The 18,168-nt window shown below is 36.3% G+C and overlaps 1 protein-coding gene across 2 annotated transcripts in view; it reads left to right on the top strand.

The window, feature by feature from the left end:
- Positions 1 to 18,168, top strand: part of LOC131970613 (SPRY domain-containing SOCS box protein 4-like) — a 90,858-nt gene that overhangs the window by 15,987 nt on the left and 56,703 nt on the right. For both annotated transcript variants that reach the window (XM_059332044.1, XM_059332047.1), the window contains exon 2: positions 10,509 to 10,601. The gene's annotated coding sequence lies outside the window, so the exon portion shown is untranslated. The remainder of the gene's footprint in view (positions 1 to 10,508; positions 10,602 to 18,168) is intronic.

The following is an 18,168-nucleotide window of genomic DNA, read 5'->3' on the forward strand; positions in this document are numbered from 1 at the left end:
TGTTCCAAGTCACGTGACTTTCAAGGTCCCGGTGGTCAGAACAAAAAACATGGCAGACAATTCTCTCATTTTAGTGAAAAAATCAATATTTTTACTTAGTTTCTGCATAAAAATGGATTTTGATCACATTTCTAGCAAGAAATATATGTTTTATTTTCTAAATATTCACTCAGTGAATGTACATAATCACTTTGTATGTTGGAATAGCCACGGGATATGACTGTCATTAACTTGCATTGTAGCCAAATCCGTGTCATTTTCACGGAAATTTGAGTGATTCCGTGGCTATTTCACGGATTCCTGTGAGACCAGGTTCCTATTTGAAGATGAGGAGCGAGGATGAGGGTCACAATAAAAGTGCTCAGTAAGGTTCGGTGAAAAATCGATACTGCATAGTATCGCAATATTGTATAGATTCATTGCTGATGAATATGGATACTTGGTGTTCCACCGGCCATCAGTATTTTTGCGTTTTTTTTTTTTTCTCCGGAGGCCGTAGCGGGCTCGCTTTTAGGAATATACTGGATCATATCAGGAAGTTTTGGAAATATCGCTGCAAAGTTCAGCTTTTTTATGTTTAATTCACAAAAAATTAGAGCGGTGAAGCTTGTTGTTTTTGAAAGTTTGATAAAATGCTGCAGTTGTTGTCGTCCAACATGTTTGATATCAGTTGAGTTCAGTTTGACTGAATACTTTGTTGGTCAGTCTGTGGGTTTGACTCTCATTGTGGAGAAATAAAAAGACTGAAGTGAGATGAATAGACTGAGAATTTTCTCTTATTGGACAAAACAATTCTTGATTTAATTTAATTTGTGGACAGAAAATGCAGTTAAACAGTTAAATCGCAATACTCACCGTATCACAAAATACTTAAAATCTAAATAATATTGCATCGTGACTCAAGCATCAGGATCAAATTGTCTGCTGAGTCACACCTCTAGTGACGCACCTGCACAGGTAGGTTGATGTACCTGTCGATCGTCTAGCCCAGTAGTTCTCAACCTTTTTGAGTCGCGACCCCCAATTTAACATGCATGTTGTCCGCGACCCCCACTCACTGAACACAATCTCACACGCACAGTTCAAATCACCCAAAAAAGACACAAAATGACCAAAAAAAGGAAACAAAGTGACCAAAAAAGACACAAAATGACCAGAAAAGACTCAAAATGACTAAAAAAAGGAAACAAAATTACCAAAAAAGACACAAAATGACCAAAAAAAGGAAACAAAATTACCAAAAAAGACACAAATTGACCAGAAAATTATGAAAAAGACACAAAATGACCAAAAAAAGACACAAAATGACAAAAAAAGAAAAAAATTACCAAAAAAGACACAAAATGACTTAAAAAGGACACAAAATGACAAAAAAGGAAACAAAATTACCAAAAAAAGACACAAATTGACCAGAAAATGATCAAAAAAAGACACAAAATGACCAAAAAAAGACACAAAATGACCAAAAAAAGGAAACAAAATTACCAAAAAAGACACAAATTGACCAGAAAATGATCAAAAAAAGACACAAAATGACCAGAAAAAGACACAAAATGACCAAAAAGACTAAAACACATGAACACATTAACACAGTGGAGACAGAGCTGACTTCCAAAATGATTTGGCGACCCCCAGAAATCATCTCGCGACCCCAATTGGGGTCCCGACCCCAAGGTTGAGAATAGCTGGTCTAGCCAATTCTATTCTCCCCTTCACAGAGAATTGTAGAGTAAAGTGAACGGCTGATTGGTTTTCCAATAGTTGGACTCTTCTTAGCCACAGCAGTCCTAAAGTTTTGATAAGTATAAAAAATTCTGAGAGAAAACCGTAAATCAGTTCTTCAGTAGTGAAATAAAAGAATCATTTTATTCTCTTTCTTATTGCAGCCTTATTTACTAGCTGTCAGTTGAACAAAGGGGGCCGCACATCATTTTCTGGGAGATTTTGGATCTCAATTTTTTAGCAATCTTCAGACTGAGGTGTGACTGTGGAGTATTTGGAGGATCTATGTCTGGTTTTCTTCAGTAGTCAGTTGCATTCAGCATCACAAGGAGGGGATGATGGAGCACCCCAGGGCTCCTAACAAGGTTATTCATCTTCACAACACATTGGCACTCTGCACGCGTCTTTATTGTACAATTTAATAGTCTCTCTGATGGCGGCTATTCCAGCCTGGACCCATACACAACTCCTGAGTCAAACAATAGACGTGATTGGTCGCTTGAGAAGGTTTTTGGATTGAAACACGGAGGGCTTGAAGGAGAGAAGGTAGATGAGGCAGAAACGATGGAGGGCTGTTGTCTCCCAAGGGAAGACTGATAAATGGATCAGCCCCCTCTTCCCTCTAACCATCATTAAATCTGTCAAATCATTAAAAGCTGCACTTCTCTATAATCTCCCTCAAACACTGGTGGAAGACATTTTCTGCCGGCTCAGCTGACCTCTTCTCTCCTCTCGTGAAATTGCACTCGCAAGTGTTTCTGAGCTAAATTGGAGTTATTCTGTCAGATCCAAAGTCATCTGTAAGCTAAGCTAAAGCATATGACTCTATTTAAGTTGTGTTGTAGTAGAATGTGGATAATTCACAAACATATGCAGTATTAAGTAGAGGCCCCAGGATATGATTTTACACTGATATTTGAGTCATGATACCATATTATTGCGATTTCATGATTAGTATTGCGATACAATATGTTATGATTTATGATGAACTGTTTAACTGCATTTTGTGTCCGCAAATTCCTGTCCTCTCCCCTCTGCTCTGTGTAAACAGCCTCTCCTGTCCTCTCCCCTCTGCTCTGTGTAAACAGCCTCTCCTGTCCACTCCCCTCTGCTCTGTGTAAACAGCCTCTCCTGTCCACTCCCCTCTGCTCTGTGTAAACAGGCTGCTGCTTTTCTTAATACTTTAATTGCAATACACTGAGGCTTCAGTACTATTAAACAAATGCCCATTATATTTTACAGTACTTGGAATTTAATGTTTTTAATAGGATCTAGTTTTTCTAAACAATTTATTTTTTGGCAAAATTGAATTGAATGAATGAGACATGTAAAATAAAGTGATTTTTACAGAATTATTACAATTTTAAGCTTTGTTTTGTTACTTTTTTTAACTGAAACTTTTGGTCTATGTCTAGTACCATCAGGTTGAATGCACTTATTGTAAGTCGCTTTGGACAAAAGCGTCTGCTAAATGACATGTAATGTAATGTAATGTAAAAATTAGAGAAAATTCTCAGTTTATTCATTTCACATCAGTCTTTTTATTTCTTCATAATGAGAGTCAAACCCACAGACTGACCAACAGCTTCACTGCTCTGTATAGATTCGGTACGGCTGTGTCTGTGTCTTTAGCATGTAGCTAAAACCATCGTAACTTTGCAGCGTTATTTTGACAACTTCCCAACATGCACTTGCCTATAGATTCCTTAGATCATCTAGTTTCATATGATACCAGTATCTCCAGTATGTTACTAACAAAGCGAATAGAAAAGCGCTATATAAGTGCAGGTCCATTACCATTTACCATTAGCTTGCTAACATATAGCTAACATTAGCTTCCTTGATAACATATAGCTAACATTAGCTTCCTTGATAACATTTAGCTAACATTAGCTTCCTTGATAACATATAGCTAACATTAGCTTCCTTGATAACATATAGCTAACATTAGCTTCCTTGATAACATATAGCTAACATTAGCTTCCTTGATAACATATAGCTAACATTAGCTTCCTTGATACCATATAGCTAACATTAGCTTCCGTGATAACATATAGCTAACATTAGCTTCCTTGATAACATATAGCTAACATTAGCTTCCTTGATAACATATAGCTAACATTAGCTTCCTTGATAACATATAGCTAACATTAGCTTCCTTGATAACATATAGCTAACATTAGCTTCCTTGATAACATGTAGCTAACATTAGCTTCCTTGATGACATGTAGCTAACATTAGCTTCCTTGATAACATATAGCTAACATTAGCTTCCTTGATAACATATAGCTAGCATTAGCTTCCTTGATAACATTAGCTACTTTGATAACATATAGCTAACATTAGCTTCCTTGATGACATATAGCTAACATTAGCTTCCTTGATGACATATAGCTAACATTAGCTTCCTTGATAACATTAGCTTCTTTGATAACATATAGCTAACATTAGCTTCCTTGATAACATATAGCTAACATTAGCTTCCTGGATAACATATAGCTAACATTAGCTTCCTGGATAACATATAGCTAACATTAGCTTCCTTGATAACATATAGCTAACATTAGCTTCCTTGATAACATATAGCTAACATTAGCTTCCTTGATAACATATAGCTAACATTAGCTTCCTTGATAACATATAGCTAACATTAGCTTCCTTGATAACATGTAGCTAACATTAGCTTCCTTGATGACATGTAGCTAACATTAGCTTCCTTGATGACATATAGCTAACATTAGCTTCCTTGATAACATATAGCTAACATTAGCTTCCTTGATAACATATAGCTAGCATTAGCTTCCTTGATGACATATAGCTAACATTAGCTTCCTTGATAACATATAGCTAACATTAGCTTCCTTGATGACATATAGCTAACATTAGCTTCCTTGATGACATATAGCTAACATTAGCTTCCTTGATAACATTAGCTTCCTCGATAACATATAGCTAACATTAGCTTCCTTGATAACATATAGCTAACATTAGCTTCCTTGATAACATATAGCTAACATTAGCTTCCTTGATAACATATAGCTAACATTAGCTTCCTTGATAACCTATAGCTAACATTAGCTTCCTTGATAACATATAGCTAACATTAGCTTCCTTGATAACATGTAGCTAACATTAGCTTCCTTGATGACATGTAGCTAACATTAGCTTCCTTGATGACATATAGCTAACATTAGCTTCCTTGATAACATGTAGCTAACATTAGCTTCCTTGATGACATGTAGCTAACATTAGCTTCCTTGATGACATATAGCTAACATTAGCTTCCTTGATGACATATAGCTAACATTAGCTTCCTTGATAACATATAGCTAACATTAGCTTCCTTGATAACATATAGCTAGCATTAGCTTCCTTGATAACATTAGCTACTTTGATAACATATAGCTAACATTAGCTTCCTTGATGACATATAGCTAACATTAGCTTCCTTGATGACATATAGCTAACATTAGCTTCCTTGATAACATTAGCTTCCTCGATAACATATAGCTAACATTAGCTTCCTTGATAACATATAGCTAACATTAGCTTCCTTGATAACATATAGTTAACATTAGCTTCCTTGATAACATATAGCTAACATTAGCTTCCTTGATAACATATAGCTAACATTAGCTTGCTAACAGCCAATGTTTGCTTACATTTTTGGATATGTGAAAAGAAACCAAAACAACTGATTCAGACGAGAGTAAATTAACTACAGGTGTTGAAATCCCCAGGGTGATTTAAGGCAGAAACATGACAACTCTTTGATTGCCTCCTGTTAAAGCAGGGGTGTCAAACTCTGGCCCGCGGGCCAAATTTGGCCCGCAGTGTAATTTTATTTGGCCCGCGAGGCAATACCAAATTATTATATTATTATTGTAAATTAATGACATTGATGTGTTTTTTTTATTTGAAATTTGATTTTGCATGTCTGCACTATTTAGTTATATATTGTATGTTTATAAGCGTTGCTGGTTCCATATTTAATGTTAAAGCAAAACATGTTTGGTATATATTAAAAGGTTTATTTGTTCAATGTTGGCCCGCGATGTTATTCAAGTTTTAAATTTTGGCCCATTGTGTATTTGAGTTTGACACCCCTGTGTTAAAGCTTCACTTATTGTAGCGAGGACTGCGTCTTTATAGCTCGTCTGTTTCCACACTAACGAATGCTTCGACGTCACTTGGATCACCTTGACTTTTGTTTCCACGCCGACTTGATGCGCGGCTCACTTGCAGTCACTGGAGCTGTGTGAGGAGGAGGAGGAGGAGGAGGAGGAGGAGGAGGAGGAGGAGGAGGAGGAGGAGGAGGAGGAGGAGGAGGAAACAGGTGGTGAGGAGCGAGGAGCGTTGGAAAGAAGCTACTGTGTAAGCCGTCCTGCTGTCTCGTCAGACCACACACTATCAGTTGGTTGTGTGTGTGTTTATTTGTTATTCTCTCTAATATAATTTGGGAGGAATTGCTCCCTGCTGCAACCATATTGAATCAGTGGATCATTTCTGAAGCCATTATACCTCCAATTTAGCTAAAAGAGGACCTGTTTGAACTGTAGTTTGTTTCCATGGTAATCCTGTCGTGTGTTTACTCTGAAACATGATGGTGGAGAGTGTTCTTGTTGTTTGTGCTCATTGAGTTCATTAAGTTTTCATTAGATTAATTAATAAGATGCAATGTATTTTTTTTTACTAGCTAATGAACTCAATACCTTAGGGGGACCTTGATGTCTTAAGAGAGTCGCTTGGTTCTTTGTGGTTCATTTAATCAATGTGAGAATCCTTAAGCTCCCAATAAAGATGATAATAATAATAATAATAATAATACATTCACAACTTTGGTGCTATCCAGACCCACTGTGCAACAATCTAGCACTCCTTTTGTTGCCAAACATTGCCTCCTGCTCATTTGAATGCATAATTATCAAGATAACACCCCTACAGAGTTGTGTTGGTGTGCAAAAAGGAGGGAATTGAGACTGGCAGTTCATTTTTAATCAGTAATGATATCTTATCCAATGCATTACACACACACACACACACACACGCACACACAGGAAACCAGGTTACCAGGAACAATCTATTGACGTTAACTGGGTTTCTATTAATCACGAAACCTGATTAACTCTCTGAACCGCAAGCATTTTACTCACTGTGGCCTCGTTTTTCACTTCAATATACAAGTCCTGCATTTAACTGTATTTTGTGTCCACAAAATGAAATTCAATCAAGAATTGTTTTGTCAAATAAGAGAAAATTCTCAGTCTATTCATCTCACTTCAGTCTTTTTATTTCTCCACAATGAGAGTCAAACCCACAGACTGACCAACAAAGTATTCAGTCAAACTGAACTGAACTGAACTGATATCTAGGGGTGTGCCATATCTTATCGTTCACGATAATATCGGTATATTTTTTTTATGGTTAAAAAAAAATGCATATCATGATATTGGCAACGTTCCTACTTCTTGATGTAGTGGTTAAAGTTGTTTTAATCACAAAAAGCTACTTACTCCCTGTCGCTAAACACATGCAGCTTTCAAAATAAGAGCACAGTGTGTTAAGAGAATCCACCACAGAATTTACAAGAAGACTGTCAAAATAAGATGCCTTAAATAAAACATACAAGAACCTTTATTCTCCTTTACAAAATGTCATTAAAATATGCCCCTGGAACCCCTAAATGTTTATTTTTATTATTTGCTCATACTCAAGAGTCAAGAGTTTTAGATTTTAGATTTTTAATTATTTATAAAGACTACAAAAAAATCATATTTTCTATCTTTTTAAGTATTTCCTAATATCATCAAGAATATCGTTATCGCAAAAATAGCCTGCAATATCGTGATATTCTTTTAGGGCCATATCGCCCAGCCCTACTGATATCAAACTTGTATGGACGACGACAACTGCAGCATTTTATCAAACTTTCAAAAACAACAAGCTTCACTGCTCTCAATGTTTTTGAATGAAACATAAAAAACCCCTAAGTTTTCAGCGTTATTTTGACAACATCCCGACACAATATCCTGACGCACATGGTGCCTATAGATTCCTTAGATCTTCTAAAAAAACAGCGAAAATACTGAGAATACTGAAACACTAACTATCAATACTATTTTTTTTTTTTTTTGCATATTTGATGGAATATCACTATTTCAAGCTTATATTTGGTTACTTTTCCTGACGTCCGTCACACATGATTTGTTTAATAACCGTTAGAAATGTGAAAATCTGATAATTTCCTTCTGTGTATGATAAAAACTTGCCTTTCAAACCCAGTGGCGGCTTGTGGGGTTCAGAGTTCGATTCGATTTTTTATAAATATGCATATCAAGTCAAGTCAAAGTTTATTTATAGAGCACATTTAAAAACAACCTCAGTTGACCAAAGTGCTGTACAGTTATTAAAATAGAATAAATCATACACAACTGGGTATAAATAAAAACAATAAAAAGAATAAAATACTAGACTTTATAGCCTTTGTTTCCTTATTGGCTAGACGTTTGATTTTATTGAGATGGAAGTCTTCTGCACCGCCTTCTCACTCCTCTTGGATCAGGGACATCCTTCAGTTTGTGAAATTGGAGAAGGTTAGGTGCTCCATACATGGTTCTCTTGCAAAGTTTGAGAAAACTTGGGGTCCGTTTTTTGCACATGTTGAGGGATTGATTGATTTTTACGGCTATTCCTGAGTCGCCACCCTGATTGTCTACTAGTTGTGAGTTTTTCTTGTGTGATTTTGTAGCATGCTGGGAATGTTTTTTATTTATCTCTGCTTAAGTGAACATATTATTAGACTTTTATTTAGCAGTGGGTGACCTGTTTGTGTTTTTGTTTTGTTCTGTGTATTTGTTGTTCGCTTCCATATTATTATTATTATTATTATTTTACTTGTTACACTTGACACTGTTTTGACTCTCGTAATGTCATCTCTTGATTTTGTTATGTCACTGAAAAATCAATAAACAAATGTTTAAAAAAAAAAAAAAGAATAAAATACTAAAAACAGCAAAACAATAAAATAAAATAGTAATAAAAACTCAGTCCAAAACAGAGTTAGAGATAAAAAAGACAAATAAAAGGGTAAAAAAGTAAAAAGAAAGCCAAGGATTATCCATATCAAGGCTCTGATTGTGGCTCATTTCCTCAGTTTGGCCAGTCAACACTTGGAGCCTGCTGTGACCGCTGCGACTCTTCTTGTTCTGGAGGAGCAGCAAACACTCGGGGGTGTTTTACTTAACAGATGGAGTTTAGAGGAGGAAAGTGGTTGTTGACCACAGGGAGTAAAGCTGCTCTGAAGCTGCAGCAGAGCTCTCTGGGCAGCTTTCATTCACAATAACCTCCTTATTTAAAACCCCTTATTCAGAACTCTTGGAAGTACTGACACCTTTTCTACTCCTTAAATGTGTGTGTGTGTGTTTTTGCACCCTGTGGAATTGTTGCATCAGTATTTCCTTGGCCTGATCATCAACTTAAGCTGCCAGTAGCAGGCAATGCAAGGCAAGTTTATTTGTATCGCACCTTTCAACAACAAGGTGATTCAAAGTGCTTTTCATGAAACATTAAAAAGGAAAAATTGGAAGGAACCTTTGAATACCTGCAGAAACACTCTGACTGTAAAGTAGTTCTGTGTTGTTGTACTCTTTAGTAAAAATTGTTTTTCAATTTTTCTATGTTCATCTTATTTACTTTGTATGTTAACTAACCTAGTTTCTTTAGTTTTCAGTACGGATGCTTTAAAACTGGCAGTTTAAAAAATATAAAAAAATCTTGGTAATAATCAAGATTGTATGATATGAAAAAATATATTGAGTCTTTTTTCACTCCAAAATGTTTTTCCCATTAGGATTTCTATAGTGCAAACACAACTTTCATTAAACTTGTTTTTCATATAAATAAAAGGTGCCTTTTCTCTACAGAAAATATTTTGTACAAGAGTTGAAGGAAAAGTGATTTTCTTTAAAAACAAATCGTCCTAAACTACAAATTTAAATGAACTGATAAAAATGATTTATCGCCCAGTCTTAGTATAATATCAGACCATTGCCTCTAATCATGTGGTTTAGTTTCATAAAAATGCCAATTAATGCTTATAAATGAGAAGTACAGTACTGGTCAAAAGTTTTAGAACACACCAACTTTTCCAGAATTTAATTGAAAATGATGCAGTTTAATGTCTCAGTGTACTCTGAAATTAATGCACATTTGCAACATTTAAAATTCTTTATTGAGCATGATAGTGTTTTGAAAGTAAAAAAAAGATTCAAAATCACATTTTATGTTGGACTAAAGGACTAAAAAAAGACACAAAATGACCAAAAAAAGACACAAAATGACCAAAAAAAGACACAAAATGACTTACAAAGACATGAAAAGAATTCAAAAATGGACAAAATAGCCCAAGACTCCATAGAGTTAAGTTGTTAACCCATTTCTTGTTCCCTGAAAAAGGCCTACTTGTATAATTCTGAAATGTACATTATTTTCCAGTTTTGGTTAAGCTTACCTTTTTTTATTTACCTCTGGCAGTTCACCACTTACCTTTGGACCCTTTCAAGCTGTTCATTTGACTTGAACTGCTTGAATTTCAATAAAAAAACTGGAATAATTGGGGTGTTCTAAAACTTTTGACTGCTGTAAATAGACCAGACAGACATGCATGCTGTGTGTTCAGTCAAAACAAAACCGTTGAAATGAATCGGAGCCTCTCAGCAACAGGTAAACACCTGCTCATGTTTCTCTGCGTCACCCTAATCAAACCTGTACGTGTGTTTTTCCAACAGGAAATAACTGGAGCTTGGTAGTGTGACCTGTGACCTTTTGACTTGGCAGAGATGCACTTTGCTCAAGACTCCTGCAGTCGGATGGATTAACAGGTTAGCTTTCAATTCTACAACCAAGTCTGCTTGTCCACCTTCATTACACACTCCAGCTCTACCTACACTCTCTTTTTTTAAGCTGCTTTTCTGTCTGTATTCAAACTCCACAGCTGATCAAAGCCATGCATTGTGTTGATGGTGTTCAGTGTTTCCTCTTGGATTTTTTTCTGCAGTAAAAGTTTATTTTTGCCCTGAATAGTCTAGACTGATTTCAGAATAAAGGCCTCCTATAAAAAGTGAGGAGCATTTATGGGTACAAGTCAGGAACCGGCCTACCTTACAGATCTCAAGGGTGCTGAGTCCCAAAAAAATGGTTCCCAAACAAAATTTTGAGTTTTTGACCTTCTAATTTGTATCAAATGGCCACCAAATTGCCCATCTTGCTCAGTGATTGGACCATTTCCCCTTAGTTTTTTTGTAAGTAGGCAATCAAGATGAGGAAATAAAGTTTCTGGATCTATAGTCTAGGGTCAGAGCAAGGATATAGTGGAGGCTCAGTGTCTTTTTTATGCATATATATATATATATATATGCATATGCAAAATACCAACTGGAACATTTAAAAATTATATTGATTGAATTTTTTATGTCCACAAATTACACAAATAATGCTTAATTTCACCTTAAAAGTTGGTATTTTGCATATATATATACATAATAAAGGCACTGAGCCTCCACTATATCCTTGCTCTGACCCTAGACTATAGATCCAAAAAGTTAATTTCCTCATCTTTGATTGGCTACTGACAAAAAAACTAAGGGGAAATGGTCCAACGACCAACTGCCGCCATTTTGATATGCAAATGAGAAGGTCAAAAACTCAAAATTTTGCTTGGGAACCATTTTTTTGGGATGCAGCACCCTTGGAATAAGTAAAGTAGGCCAGTTCCTGACTTGTACCCATAAATGCTCCTCACTTTCACTTTTTGGACAATTCCGTCTAGACTAGAATGGTGTGAGCTTGTAAATATCAATCAGCAATTTAGAAAGTATAAAAATGACACTTGACTGCAAAAGAAGCTTCAGAATCAGTGTTTCCCACAGGACTTTGAGACTATGATGGGGGTACCTGAACACTAGGGGGGTCCGGGGGGATGCCCCTCCAGATACATTTTGCCCTAAAAGCTTATATTTGGTGCTGTGTTATGTCACTATTCCATCTTAATTTTTGCACATTTTAATGAATTGTTATAAAGGAGAATAAGGGTTCTTCTATGTTTTATTTAAGACACAATATTTTGACAGCGTTCCTGTAAATTCAGTGGTGGACTGGTGGAAAGTTTGCTTTTATTTTGAAGGCGAGTCTAACATGTTAGCAGCCATCTGCTCCAACAGGAAGTCTAACCTCAACCAGAAACTCAAGTCATGCTAACAGAGTGCTGTTACAGTTGTCAGGACATCTCAAGTGTCTGGCGTCCTGGCAGCGTTCGAGTCCCTCGTAAATTTGCAGCAAAGTCTTACAGTGTGTTTATTAGACTTTAACTTTACTTGTTACTTTACAAATTATGATTTTACATTTAAAAGAACCAACCATTTTCTGGCTCTTCACCCAGGAGACATGAAATGGCTCTTTAAATTATCCAATATTTCTTCAGAGAGAGAGAGAGGTCAGAAAAATGAATACAGATCTGCCCAGTGGGAGTTCTTCTTTCCTTCTGTTAATCACCTCATGACCTCTTGGACTGAGCTTTTTACTGTGTAGGTGTGAAACTACTGCACTAAACTTCCTTCACTGTAGAGTTAAAACTAAAACTAGCTCCACTTCTACAGCAGTAAATGCTGCTTACACCATCAGACATCAGGAAGAATGTCATGTCAGCCACAGCACACAAAAGTTTTAGAACACACCAACTTTTCCCGAATTGAATTGAAAATTATGCAGTTTAATGTCTCTGTGTACTCTGAAATTAATGCACATTTGCAACATTTAAAATTCTTTATTGAGCATGATAGTGTTTTGAAAGTAAAAAAAAGATTCAAAATCACATTTTATGTTGGACTAAAGGACTAAAAAAAGACACAAAATGACCAAAAAAAGAAACAAAATGACTAAAAAAAGACACAAAATGACTTACAAAGACATGAAAAGAATTCAAAAATGGACAAAATAGCCCAAGACTCCATAGAGTTAAGTTGTTAACCCATTTCTTGTTCCCTGAAAAAGGCCTACTTGTATAATTCTGAAATGTACATTATTTTCCGGTTAAGCTTACCTTTTTTTATTTACCTCTGGCAGTTCACCACTTACCTTTGGACCCTTTCAAGCTGTTCATTTGACTTGAACTGCTTGAATTTCAATAAAAAACTGGAAAAATTGGGGTGTTCTAAAACTTTTGACCGGTAGTGTGTGTATGTATATATATATGTTATATTCCAGAATTTTTAAAGAAATTTTCTGTAAAATTACTTGGTTCTTTACTGTTATTTGATCATAAGTCTTTGGCAACTTAGCCATCAGGCTTTTTAACGTCTTTTTTTAACAGTGTGAGTTTAGATGAATTCTATTGGTACTTTTACTCGAGTAAAGGCTTTGAATACATCTTCCACCAGTGACGAGTGATAAGCCATTGTTTGAAAATGAGAAAGTATCTGGCTGCTGACGGGAAGTGGCTGATGTGAAGACAGATCTTGCTCACATTCTATCCACCAGCTGTGGGAACCTGATCAGACTGGTTTGGGTTTACCTGCCGGCCCAGGGAAACTGATCCAAGGCTGCTGAATATTGCAACAGGTCCAACCCCAAAAAGCAGCTGATGTCTGCAGGCTCGGAGCGTTTGGGTTCAGGTTTCATGCTGCAAAAGCCTGCGTCACTAACCTAATTATTGCTGGAGTACATTTGAGGATTACAATACAGCGTGACCATGACTTTGCATTTATGTTAGAATTAAATCTGGAGAATCAAGCCTTTAATGAAACCTAAGTTTCAACTCAAACTGAAGTTACAGAAAACAACAGATAACTTTCAAAAAAGTGTGCCAGTTTTTTTTCTTTTTTTTTCTTTTGTAGGTATGAAATGGACCAACAGGCGGTCATTGAGTCCCGGGGCTCCAAATTTATTTTTATGTTATAATGTTCCAAAAAACAGATGTTTTTTTTTTTTTTAAACTTGTCCCAATGTGGATGTAAATCTTTCTAAATCAGTGCTGTTTCTTGCATAAAAACACCTTTTCAGATGTTTAGGAAATAAATAACAAACTAAACTAGAAAATTTCCTCTGGGGAAATTCTGAAAGGGCCACGGGGGCTACTGCCGGTGTGTGTACACTATGATGAGATTCTTCAGAGATTCCAAACTATGCCCTTTAAGCTCAAAATGTGTGTGTGTGTTTTTACTCTTCCTGTAAGTCGCTTTGGATAAAAGCGTCTGCTAAATGTAAATGTGTGTGTGTGTGTGTGTGTGCATGCTTATGCGCGTGTGTGTGTGTATCTGTAACTGTAATCACATTAAAGATCAAAAGCAATCAGATCAAAGCAATCAACTGAATTAACTGACACCTGTTCCGGTTCAGTGACAGCAGAGGTGGACAGACTGAAATTTCTGGCCTCGAACAGAAAGCACTTTTGGCAAAACCATAATACCTATCATTGATCCGACTTCACTTTGAGCGTCCTGAGTTCTTCCTGAACGTCTACATATGTTTGTTTTTTTAAAAGAAAAATGAAAAAATAGCTTTGTTAGAGCGATCTAAAAAAAAACTGGGACATCTCCCTTTTTCAGAAATCTTTTTTAATATGGGAGCCAATGAGGCTGTTGGTGGTGTTGGTGGATCATCTGTGCGTCCTACGCCCAAACTATAACTCTGACAGCTTTACCAGAGGATTGTGAGGGAGAAGACTAATTTTCCTACGTTTCTATGTATAAATTATTTCTGTAGAGTGGAATTTGCGGCCTGGAGCGCAGTTTCCAAATTTATTTTTTGACAGTTTTTTCTCTCCCTCTACACTCTGGTGATGATGTCACACACTGTGACACGAACATTCCGTGCAATACACACCCATTATAATCTCAGAATTTCTCCAAAAATGATCATGGTCATTGAACAGGGATTGATAAAAAACTATATGACCTATGGAAACGTGGATTAATACACCGATACACAAGACTTGTGTCTACTGTTTAAAGTTTAAATGGAGTCTCTAGGTGAAATTATGCCGGAGAAGTAGACGTTTAAAAATCTCCAATTATTGTTTTTTTTTTCGCTCATTTTTTGTCGGCCGTCCCATTCACTTCAATGCAAAATTTTGGGCAGTTTTTCGCGACTTGCGTAGCGTAAAATTCATATTCTGTAGAGAAAAGTAATAGCACACCGATCCCGATCAAACCGCACGTTTTGATATATAATTTGTCCTGCAACTCTTCAAGTTGAGTTCACGCTCTTATTTTATCTGAACTTTAACTAAAGCACTTATCAATAACGGGAATATACACTTTTTATTATCAAGTAGCTCAGTACAGAACAGGTGTAACTGTATCTGGTTATCTGAAGATTGAACACAGTGTGGCTCTAACTGAAACTGACTATATGTTATAATTCATGCATAATTAAAGGCGAGGCGCTTTGAGGGACAGGTGGCTGGTGCAGCCCTTCAGAAACCTGCAGGTCCATATTTTATCCAGCAAGGAATGACGACCCCTTCATAAATATTGCAAAGAACAACTAACCACGTGGCGAAGGTTGCTATGGCAGAGTGTGAGCCATGTAGTACAGCAGGGAAAGTAACGGAGGAATCCCCAAACCTAAGCCAGATAAGCTTTTCACAACCTGAGCTGAAAAATACAGAAGGGCAGCTGCAGAACATTCAACAAAACATCTACAAAAAATCCTTCGTCCCCTCTGCAATAACCACCCTGAACAACAAAAAATGAACACTCTGTTGCTTTTAACAGCCCCCCCCCTCCTCCTTTTTAGCATGATTGTACACATTTTTGTGTTTTTAATGTTTGTTTGTTTTTTATATGAGCCTGTCAAAAACGAATTTCTGTCACTCGTGACAGACAATAAAGTTCTATCTATCATCTATTTATCTATCTAACATGCAACCAAATTGCAAGTGTTTGTGCACAATACTGACCAAATAACAAATATGTTTGACATGTGAGACTAGCTGATGTGTCACATGGACCAAATCAGTTCCACCCAACAGCTCCATGAATGACACAATGAGTGTTTATATGTGAGGTAAAAACACAAAGGCATGGACATTTTTTTATTTTATTTAAATGCTATAGTGGTCTAAACAATCGATACAGCATAGAATTTAGATTTTTTTTAATTTTTTTATCAGAGGCTGTATCACGCTCACTTTTAGGAATATACTGGACATACTGGTATCATATGAAACTAGAAGATCTAAGGAATATATTGGCACCATTTGCATCATGTTGTGTCAGGAATTTGCTGAAATAACACTGCAAAGTTGTTGTTTTTTTTAAATGTTTCATGGTAATTCAAAGTGGTCATGAAAATAGGCCCTCTGGGTTCCCACAAGTTGACTCTCATTGTGGAGAAATAAAAAGACTCAAGAGAGATGAATGGACTGATGCTGTTAAATAGTTAAAATACAATATGTTGTATCTCAATACTCACCATATCGCAAAATAATACGGTATTGTGACTCAAGTATCAGGATAAAATCGTATCATGGGGCCGATACGCTGAGTCACACCTCTATTAGACAATGTTTCTCTTGTAGGAATAGTTTAAAATGTCTTTTATATCCATTATAAGAACCTGTGGGATTTTTCATACGGGGGGCCCAGCAAACTCACTGTGAAGTGAAAAGCCTGTTCTGAATAAACCAAAAGGCAGGCGCAGGATTTAACGGCTTAATAAGGAGAACCAACTCAGAGCTAATGAGATCAGACCTTCAGTCAAATCTTGTTTATTTCATGACTTTGAAACCTAGACATGGAGCACTGAGTACTGCAGAAAACAATTGTGTAAATACGAAAATTGTGAATTTTGTGGCCACAAGCAGCACATATTATAAGCTTGGAATACTAATAATAAATAATAAAAATAGTTGAACTTCCATGGAACCTTTTGGGGAGGAACTTTAACCCTTTGATGCACAACATGGGTCTAAAGTGACCCGACAGAGTTTTTATGTTCTATATCTTTGCAATAAATTATTTTTTATCTTTGCAATAAATTATTTTTTATCTTTGCAATAAATTATTTTCATCATTCAGTATTATTCATTTTTTAATAAAATCTCTTTTTGTGTCTCTACTCTCAAAAATGACCCTTATCCAATTTTTAGCTAAGTAGCTTGCTAAGCTAAGTACTTAGCTACCTCCTTGGCTAAGTAGTTAGCTAATTCGCTTGCTAAGCTAACTACTTAGCTACCTCCTTGGCTAAATTTTTAGCTAAGTAGCTTGCTAAGCTAACTTCTTGGCTAAGTAGTTAACTAATTCGCTTGCTAAGCTAACTACTTAGCTAACTTCTTGGCTAAGTAGTTGGCTTAGCAAGCTACCTAACTAAGTAGTTAGCTATGTAATAATACATAAACTTTTTTTCTTCATAAAGTATGAGAGGCAAAATGATCTGTTATCAAAAACAGATATTTAAAGAATACTTGGAATATTCAATCATAAAATAAGTTGATATCAAAAGATGGAGCACAGAAACACACAGCAGCATTAATAACTAGAAAATTTCTAAAGAAATTTTGATTGTGTGCTTGCCTCTGGACCATCATCCTCGTGGCTCAAATGAACAGTTAAACAAGGACTCAATGCCGAGTAATCTGACACCTTATACAAGTTTCTAGGACAAACGGTTCATTGGTTATGAAAGGGGGCGTGGCTAATCAAAAGGGCGGGAATTTATGAAATATTGTTATGTAGAAATGGTCAGTGATGAGCCATCATCATGCATAACAAGTTTGAGGCAGATTGGACAATGTATGGTCAAGTTATAAGGTCTCAAAAATGCCATGTCTGTGACAGTTAGAGTTAACTGTTTTCAGTTAAAATGTCTGTGTTGGAGGAGGGGGGAGGCTTTGGTAGCTAAGCAACCCGGTGGCCAGGTGGGGTCGACCAATCAGAGCAGAGCAATCAACGGAATGTTCCGGAAGAGTGGCCAGAGGTGGAAAAACTGAAATTCCTGGCCTCGAACAGAAAGCATTTTTGACAAAACCATAATACCTATCATTGATCCGACTTCACTTTGAGCGTCCTGAATTCTTCCTGAACATCTACATATGTTTTTTTTTAAGAAAGATGAAAAAATAGCTTTGTTAGAGCGATTTTAAAAAACGGTTAAATTTTTTTTTTTGAGAAATCTTCCTGCATTTTTAATATGGGAGCCGATGAGGCAGTTGGTGCGTTTTGTTTGTGCATCTGTGCGTCCTGTGCCAAAACTATAACTCTGACAGCTTTACCAGAGGATTGTGAGTGAGAGGACAAATTTTCCTACGTTTCTATGTATAAATTATTTCTGTAGAGTGAAATTTGCGGCCTGGAGCGCAGTTTTCAAATTTATTTTTTGACAATTCCTTCTCTCCCTCTACACTCTGTTTGCTGACATCCCCACTCTGGACTCTCCATAGGGTTACATTGG

The sequence above is a fragment of the Centropristis striata genome, chromosome 4 (assembly GCF_030273125.1).
Source record: "Centropristis striata isolate RG_2023a ecotype Rhode Island chromosome 4, C.striata_1.0, whole genome shotgun sequence".
Lineage (NCBI taxonomy): Eukaryota > Metazoa > Chordata > Actinopteri > Perciformes > Serranidae > Centropristis > Centropristis striata.